The sequence below is a fragment of the Bos indicus x Bos taurus genome, chromosome 1 (genome assembly GCF_003369695.1).
Source record: "Bos indicus x Bos taurus breed Angus x Brahman F1 hybrid chromosome 1, Bos_hybrid_MaternalHap_v2.0, whole genome shotgun sequence".
NCBI lineage: Eukaryota > Metazoa > Chordata > Mammalia > Artiodactyla > Bovidae > Bos > Bos indicus x Bos taurus.
In genome coordinates, this window is record NC_040076.1 from 70,751,241 (window position 1) to 70,758,907 (window position 7,667).

General features: G+C 41.3%; 1 pseudogene; it reads left to right on the top strand.

Annotated features, from left to right (window-relative positions):
- Window positions 1-4,109: 4,109 nt before the first annotated feature.
- On the top strand, window positions 4,110-4,288 carry LOC113898846 (annotated as a pseudogene).
- The last annotated feature ends 3,379 nt before the right edge of the window (window positions 4,289-7,667 follow it).

Below are 7,667 nucleotides of genomic sequence, written 5' to 3' on the forward strand. Positions count from 1 at the left end.
CTTATGATCCAGCAATCCCACTGCTGGGCATACACACTGAGGAAACCAGAAGGGAAAGAGACACGTGTACCCCAATGTTCATCGAAGCACTGTTTATAATAGCCAGGACATGGAAGCAACCTAGATGTCCATCAGCAGATGAATGGATAAGAAAGCTGTGGTACATATACACAATGGAGTATTACTCAGCCATTAAAAAGAATACATTTGAATCAGTTCTAATGAGGTGGATGAAACTGGAGCCTATTATACAGAGTGAAGTAAGCCAGAAGGAAAAACATCAATATAGTATACTAACGCATGTATATGGAATTTAGAAAGATGGTAACAATAACCCGGTGTACGAGACAGCAAAAGAGACACTGATGTATAGAACAGTCTTATGGACTCTGTGGGAGAGGGAGAGGGTGGGAAGATTTGGGAGAATGACATTGAAACATGTAAAATATCATGTAAGACACAAGTTGCCAGTCCAGGTTCGATGCACGATACTGGATGCTTGGGGCTAGTGCACTGGGATGACCCAGAGGGATGGTATGGGGAGGGAGGAGGGAGGAGGGTTCAGGATGGGGAACGCATGTATACCTGTGGCAGATTCATTTTGATGTTTGGCAGAACTAATGCAATTATGTAAAGTTTAAAAATAAAATAAAATTTAAAAGAAAAAAAAATAAAAAGAATATATATATATGTATATATGTATAACTAAACCACTTTGCTATACACCTGAAACTAACACACCATTGTAAATCAACTATACTCCAACTAAAAATTATATATGTATATGTATACACACACACATATACATCTTTATTTAGAACAAATATTTGAAGCTAGCGTAACAACTTGAGTAAGCCATGAATGATTTTTTTCCCCTCTGTTAACTACTTTTCTCTGTGGTTCAGGGATCTCCTGAGTCACAGGGGAGCATGTAGGTAGGGGTCCCTTGTGTCATGGGAAATATGCAAAGGATCATCCAGAGAGCCATGGGAACCAGTGGGCACGGGTCCATTTCATGGGCTAATTTTTAAAAAATCTACTGAGGTATAATTTACATGCAAGAATAATGCATCCATTTTAGGAGTACTGTCTAATGAGTTTTCAAGATATTTGAACATTTACATGACTTTTAATATCTGGTATGTTTCCTAGTGTAGCTAACAGTACCAGTCAGTGGCCTGACAAGAAATAGATGGCCAATTACACTGGATAATTTGAGAAGAGGGATTATTTACAAAGGCGTGGGCATGGTGTAGGGAAGGCACAAGATGGTTCCATGTAGCATCGCCAGACAGCTGTTCCCACTCCATTCTCGGGGCAGAAAGGAGGAAGCAGCCACCAGAGCCCAGGAGGAGAGGCTCTGGTGCAAGGGAGACGGTGTGAAGGGTGTGCCCTCACAGAGGCATAGCCCGCCAAACTGTGGCGATCCTGCAGAGCAGTCAAGGAGATGTATGGTTCAGTCATACTCTCCCTTCTCTGATTTCTTGCCAGGGCTCCCCTTGGCATGATTCAACTAGGCATCAGAGGGCCAGGGAGCCCCCGAGTTTAGTCCTTACAACTTACAGTCCTCCTGGGGCATTCCCAGGACAAGGGTGCAAAAAGGATCATCAAAAGATACATGTTATACTGCTTAGTGAGTCTAAAGTAGCAAGACTTCTTGTTTTGAGGGTGGTGAATGTAGAGGAAGGATCATTTCAAGCTCAGCAGTTCCTCAGCCCATGCCATGCTGCTGCTGCTAAGTCGCTTCAGTCATGTCCGACTCTGTGCGACCCCAGAGACGGTAGCCCACCAGGCTCCCCCGTCCCTGGGATTCTCCAGGCAAGACTACTGGAGTAGGTTGCCATTGCCTTCTCCAATGCATGAAAGTGAAAAAGTGAAAGTGAAGTCGCTCAGTTGTGTCCAACTCTTAGGGACGCCATGGACTGCAGCCCACCAAGCTCCTCCATCCATGGGATTCTCCAGGCAAGAGTACTGGAGTGGGGTGCCATTGCCTTCTCCACAGCCCATGCCATAGGACCCATATTAATTAATCTGATGCGTAATAACATAACCCTAGTGTTGTCTTGATATGACACATCTATATTATCTCAGCCAGGAGCTTGGGCATGGCTGTGTTTTCTGCTAGGGTCTCACCAGGCTGCAGTCAATATGTTGGCCAGGGTTAATTCTCATTTGGAGGCTCCACTGGGGGAAGGATCCACTCCCCTGCTTGCGTGGTTGTTGGCAGCTTTCAGTTCCTTGCAGCTATGGTACAGAGAACTTGAGAATTTTTGCTGGTTTTTGGAGGGAGGGTGCCCTCAGCTCCTGGTTTTGGAGGGAGGGAGCCCATTCACAGTCCCCTGCCACGTGAGGCATGGCCTCAAACACTTTTTTTTTTTTACCAGAATAATCAACCTGGGAAGTAAAGAAGGTGCAAAGGGGAAGAATGAGAAGTACCAAGGGGTCCCAGAAGTAGCCGATCCCAGAAAAACATCAGCAAGTGTTCATTTGTAGAAGGTGAGGGCCCATTCTGAGTTGGAAGCCCTGTGAGTGGATCCCAGGACAAATAAAGAAGGGCAAAGGCAAGAGGGTTGGAGGGGGTGGCAGAGGGAAGTGGAGAGGAAAGGCCACAAAATTACACAGGCTCAGTGGTGGCAGACTTAAGAGAGGGAATCCCTTTAGAAAGCAGAGGCGGTATTTCTTGGTAGCAGCTGCTGGTGAGGCAGGAAAGGAAGGAAGTGAAAGGAGTAAGAGACTGCCAGAAACAATGAGATTCTCGAATTGATATGGAAAAATAAGAGTAGCTGGAATATTGTGAGAGAAAAAAAGAGCCATGGGAGGTACCTTGCTGCTGCTGCTATGTCGCTTCAGTCGTGTCCGACTCTGTGTGACCCCATAGACGGCAGCCCACCAGGTCCCCCGTCCCTGGGATTCTCCAGGCAAGAACACTGGAGTGGGTTGCCATTTCCTTCTCCAATGCATGAAAGTGAAAAGTGAAAGTGAAGTCGCTCAGTCAGGTCCGACCCTTAGCGACCCCATGGACTGCAGCCTTCCAGGCTCCTCTGTCCATGGGATTTTCTAGGCAAGAGTACTGGAGTGGGGTGCCACTGGGAGGTACCTTACTCTATCATAAAACTTCAGTGACTAAAATAATGTGCTATCAAGGCATGAGTGGATAGCATGCCTGTGGAACAAAACAGGAAATCCGGATATAGACTCTAATGTGTGTGGAAACTTAGCTTATAAGTAGGTTCTCAGATTAGTGACAGTAATGGGTTTTTAAAATATGGTGTTGGGGAAGTTGAATAGAGAGTGAAAAAAAATAATAAAGTTGGACAATACTTACTCCCTACACCAGGTTAAACATCAAATGAGTCAAATATTGAAATGTAAAAAAATGAAACCATATAAAATATACATGTATTGAGGGGAAAAGGTAACTTTTATAGCGTGAAGAAAATTCTTTCAACAACAAAAAAATCAATCCACTTTTTCAAATGTCTGAAAAATATAACTATCTGAAAGTCAAAAACTTTAGCATGGCAAAAAAAAAAAAAAAAGCCTTATAATTAAAGTCAAATGATAAATGGAAAACTGGTGTCAAAATACAAGACCTGGGAATTCTCTGGCAGTCCGGTGGTTAGTACATACCTGTGCCTCGGTGGTCAAGTGATCAGCATTGCTCGAAGCAAATAGGGAAGTGTGATGATGTCTGTACAGGAAGTGTTTACTGGCCTGAGACCACTGATGATTGATGATTAAAGCTGACTTTCGAAGCATGAGGCTGTTACTGATTGGTTGGTTTTCAGATATGTATTCAATGAACCAAACTGTCATTGATTGATTAGACAGGTTTATAACCGGTTCTGGTGGTTACTTATTACCATGACTATCAAACAATCAATCTTTTCCTACCTGTGTGGGGGGACTTATTTCTATAGGGAAATTTTTTGTAACTAATTACTAAGAAAACGTCAATCTTCCTAATTACATTAAGAGCCCATAGGAATTGAGAAGAAAGTCTAACAAACCAATAAAAAAATAAGCAAAAAATGCAAACAGAAAATAAATACAAATGGTCTTGGAACATTGAGGGAAAAAAACCCTCCCTTTTGCCTCCTTGCAGCCGAGAAAGCAACATGGGTCACCAGCAGCTCCACTGGAGCCATCTGAGAAAATTCGGCCAGGGTTCTCGCTCTTGCCGGGTCTGCTCAAACCAGCACTGTCTGAACCGGAAATACGGCCTCCATAGTGCCGCCAGTGTTTCCGCCAGTATGTGAAGGACATCGGCTTCATTAAGTTGGACTAACTGACTTCCTTAAATGGATCATCCAGCACATCTGCCTTAACAATACTAGCTCTTTGTATATAAAATACAAGTTTTAAAAACTAAAAAAAAAAAAAAAACCCTCAATCTCACTTAAAATACATGTTTCCTGTAGTAACTGCTGTCAAGACTCTGGAGAAATACACAAACCACCTTCTGTAAAATTAAACTGTCAAAATAACTTTTGACATTTAGAGACAATTTAATGCAGAAGCCACTAAATTTGTTTAATTTTTTAAAATTTATTTTTAAAAATTTTATTAAGTATAGCTGATTTATAATGTGTTAGATTCGGATGTACAGAACAGCAATATATATATTTTTAATATATGTATTATATATATACTCTTTTTCAAGTTCTTTTCCCATATAGTTTATTATAAAATATTGAGTAGAGTTCCCTGTGCTATACAGTACGTCCTTGTTGCTTGTCTATTTTATATATAGTAGTGTGTGTGTGTGTGTTAACCCCAGCCTCTAATTTATCCTTCTGCCCAAGAAGCCACTAAATTTGGAATAAGTGTTTCAGTATAAAATACGTAATGCATGAATTATTTTTTTAAGCCAAAAGAGGCATGATTGTGTTTCAGCTCCCATGGTAGCTTTTGTTATTATTCAAAATTAAAATGACCACTTCTTCCCAACCAGAGACCTGAGTCTTAGGTAATTAGACCTCTTCTCTACTTTTTGGTGTGTGACCTACTTATCAGCACCAAAAAAAAAAAACAACTTCTAAAAATAAACTAAATTCGTATAATTTTTAGCTTTATACAAGTAAAAGCTTTAAATATAAGTTTTCTAAGCATTTTCCAATAGAATCAAGTACATTTTTTGTTTACAATGTGCTTTTCCAAACAGAATCGTTTTTGAGATCTTGAGATTTTTAAACACTGTTTTCAAGTCAGTGAACTTGGAATGCAGTTGCATAAACTATAGCACTTCAAGCTCTTTGGAAGTAGATTCTCACATTGAAAGCAAATTGATTTAGTATTATTTCAGTGCCTCTTGCTAAGATTATTACATAATTCTTGTCATCTAATTTTTTTTTTTTTTTTTTGCGGTCTAGAATTACTCTGGAGAGTTACTTCATTATGATCTATTTCCATTGCTAAAATGCCCTCCTTTAAATCTTATCCTGGTGTTCTATTATTTCTAGGATATCCTCCTAAGAGCTATAGAAATTTAGTGATGATGTCTGATGGCCTTAATTTTCTGTAGAGGAAATTTCAGAGAGGGGTTCTTGGTATTCCTGTGGGTGAGAATTAGAAAGCTTTTAGGGACTCAGGACAGTGGTGGCTTCAGGTGACTGTTAGTCTGTGTATAACAGGTGGCACAGAGAAACCTCACTCTCTCATCATCAGTTCTGGTTGAGATGGGGACACTCAAGTATAATCAGAGCAATAGGTACTAAACAACTGGCAGGGCTTTCTACAGGTGCTTGGGGAGGTTCTCCAGTTTACTTCCATACATTCTTAATGAGGTTTTACCTCTCCTGGGCGTTTGTGTTTAAGCATCATTTCCCATACATATTACTCCATCTTGTCAGGATAGCTTTCCAGTTTCTTGCTTTAGAGGTTTCAAGACATTTTTGTCCCAGAACCCATTAAGGGAAAACTCTGTTGTGCTTGTTTTCCCTCCTCTTACTGCTTATCTCCTGCCTGTTTTCTCAAGCCTGTCATTCCAAACTCTCCTGGGATATAAAAAAACACCATTTCCAGGGACTTCCCTGGCAGTCCAGTGGGTGAGGTTCCAAGTGATCCCACATGCTGCCAGGCTGAAGAAACAAAAAAACCCCAACCCCTTTTCCAGACTCGTTCACCAGCAAGCTTCCTATTAAGTTCTATAAAGAGGTACTAGGAGGAAAGGGAAAAGGGGACATTTCTTTGCTGTTCCTCTCAGTGTTGGCAGTTGATCCCAAGCTTCCAAATGCCTTCAACTCCTCTAGAACCCTTTCAGAGCCCCAGCAGTAGCTGGGAGGTATGTCTCAAAAATCTGAACACCAAGTCTGCAGGATCCACTCTCCCACACATCCTGAGCACCTACATTCTAGTAACCAGAATCCTTCCCATGTGTTTCCCAGCTTTGAGGGTGGTAGCCACTTCTCACAGTGATCATTTTTGGGTTATCTGTGTTCCCTTTTGTTCCAACACCTGTCTAACCATTTTTCTATACTGCATACTCTGTTCAAATACCTATTACAGTTTTCTTTTTCAGTGAACTGTGATCAATAAACCCAGTATAACCTACATCTGTCTAGTATAAACTGACCAGAGTGGGATTCTAATCCTGCAGTAAAAAACAGACACCTAAACCTTTTATGGGTTTTAAGAGATGAAGAGGAATGACACAAATGATGGATAAACTCAATTTATGATCCCCAACTGAGTGAAAACCTGGATTGAACTAGTTTCACAGACAGAGCCTAGGTGCAGCAGCCTGGGACCACAAAAGCCAAGTTGAAGAGAAATGTAAAGTGAAATGTAAAGTAAGAGAAGGAAGGGTCCTCTCAGTTGAATTCAGGGTCCATGTTGCTCCCAGTCCTGCCACAAGGCAACTTACATTGAAGGGTTAAAAAAAAAAAAAAAGACAAAATTTAAAGTAATGATTATTTATTAAGATCTTTACACAGGAATCAAGTTATGGGTAAACACAGTAGAGGCTCACCTCCCCATTGCAGTTTTACACACCTTTATGCATACCAAATGTATAGAACTTGTATAGGAATTTGAAGAAGCCACAAGATATTTGAGGAATGGTTTCCTCTGAGGCTAAAGTCACTTGTGATCTGGGAGCTATAACACAGGGAAACTCATGGTCGGGGTCTCTTGTGACACAGAGCTAAAAATACATCCGGTAGGGGAGAGGTGAGTAGTGTTCGTGAGTAGACAGAAGGCAACTGCACTTTACTGGATGCTATACATGGGCACTTACAGTACACGGAGTCACTGGATAAGTGACTCTCCCCAAAGTGGGGTCAGATGGAGTAGTGACTGGAGGAGAGCCAGGAGAGACACTATCAATTTAAGGTTCTTCGTTGAGTCAGGGCCTGTGCCAGTTGCTCTATTACTTCCCTTAATTCTCCATTGCAACTCTTGGTTACATTGATTCCTGTTTACAAATTAAGAGAGCTTAAGTAGCTTGCCTAAGGTCATACAGGTAGAGATCAAGTTAAGAAGGACATTATTTTCTTCCCTCCTGCACCACACGCCCCTTCTTTTGGTGGTCCAAAATTCATACACAAATTACTACTCCCACAGTTCAGTTCCTTATATGTGAACTAAGGAATCTAAGAGCTATTTAGTTTAAGTATTTATTTTTCTTTATTTGGCTACGCCAGGTCTTGGTTGTAGCACACAGGCTC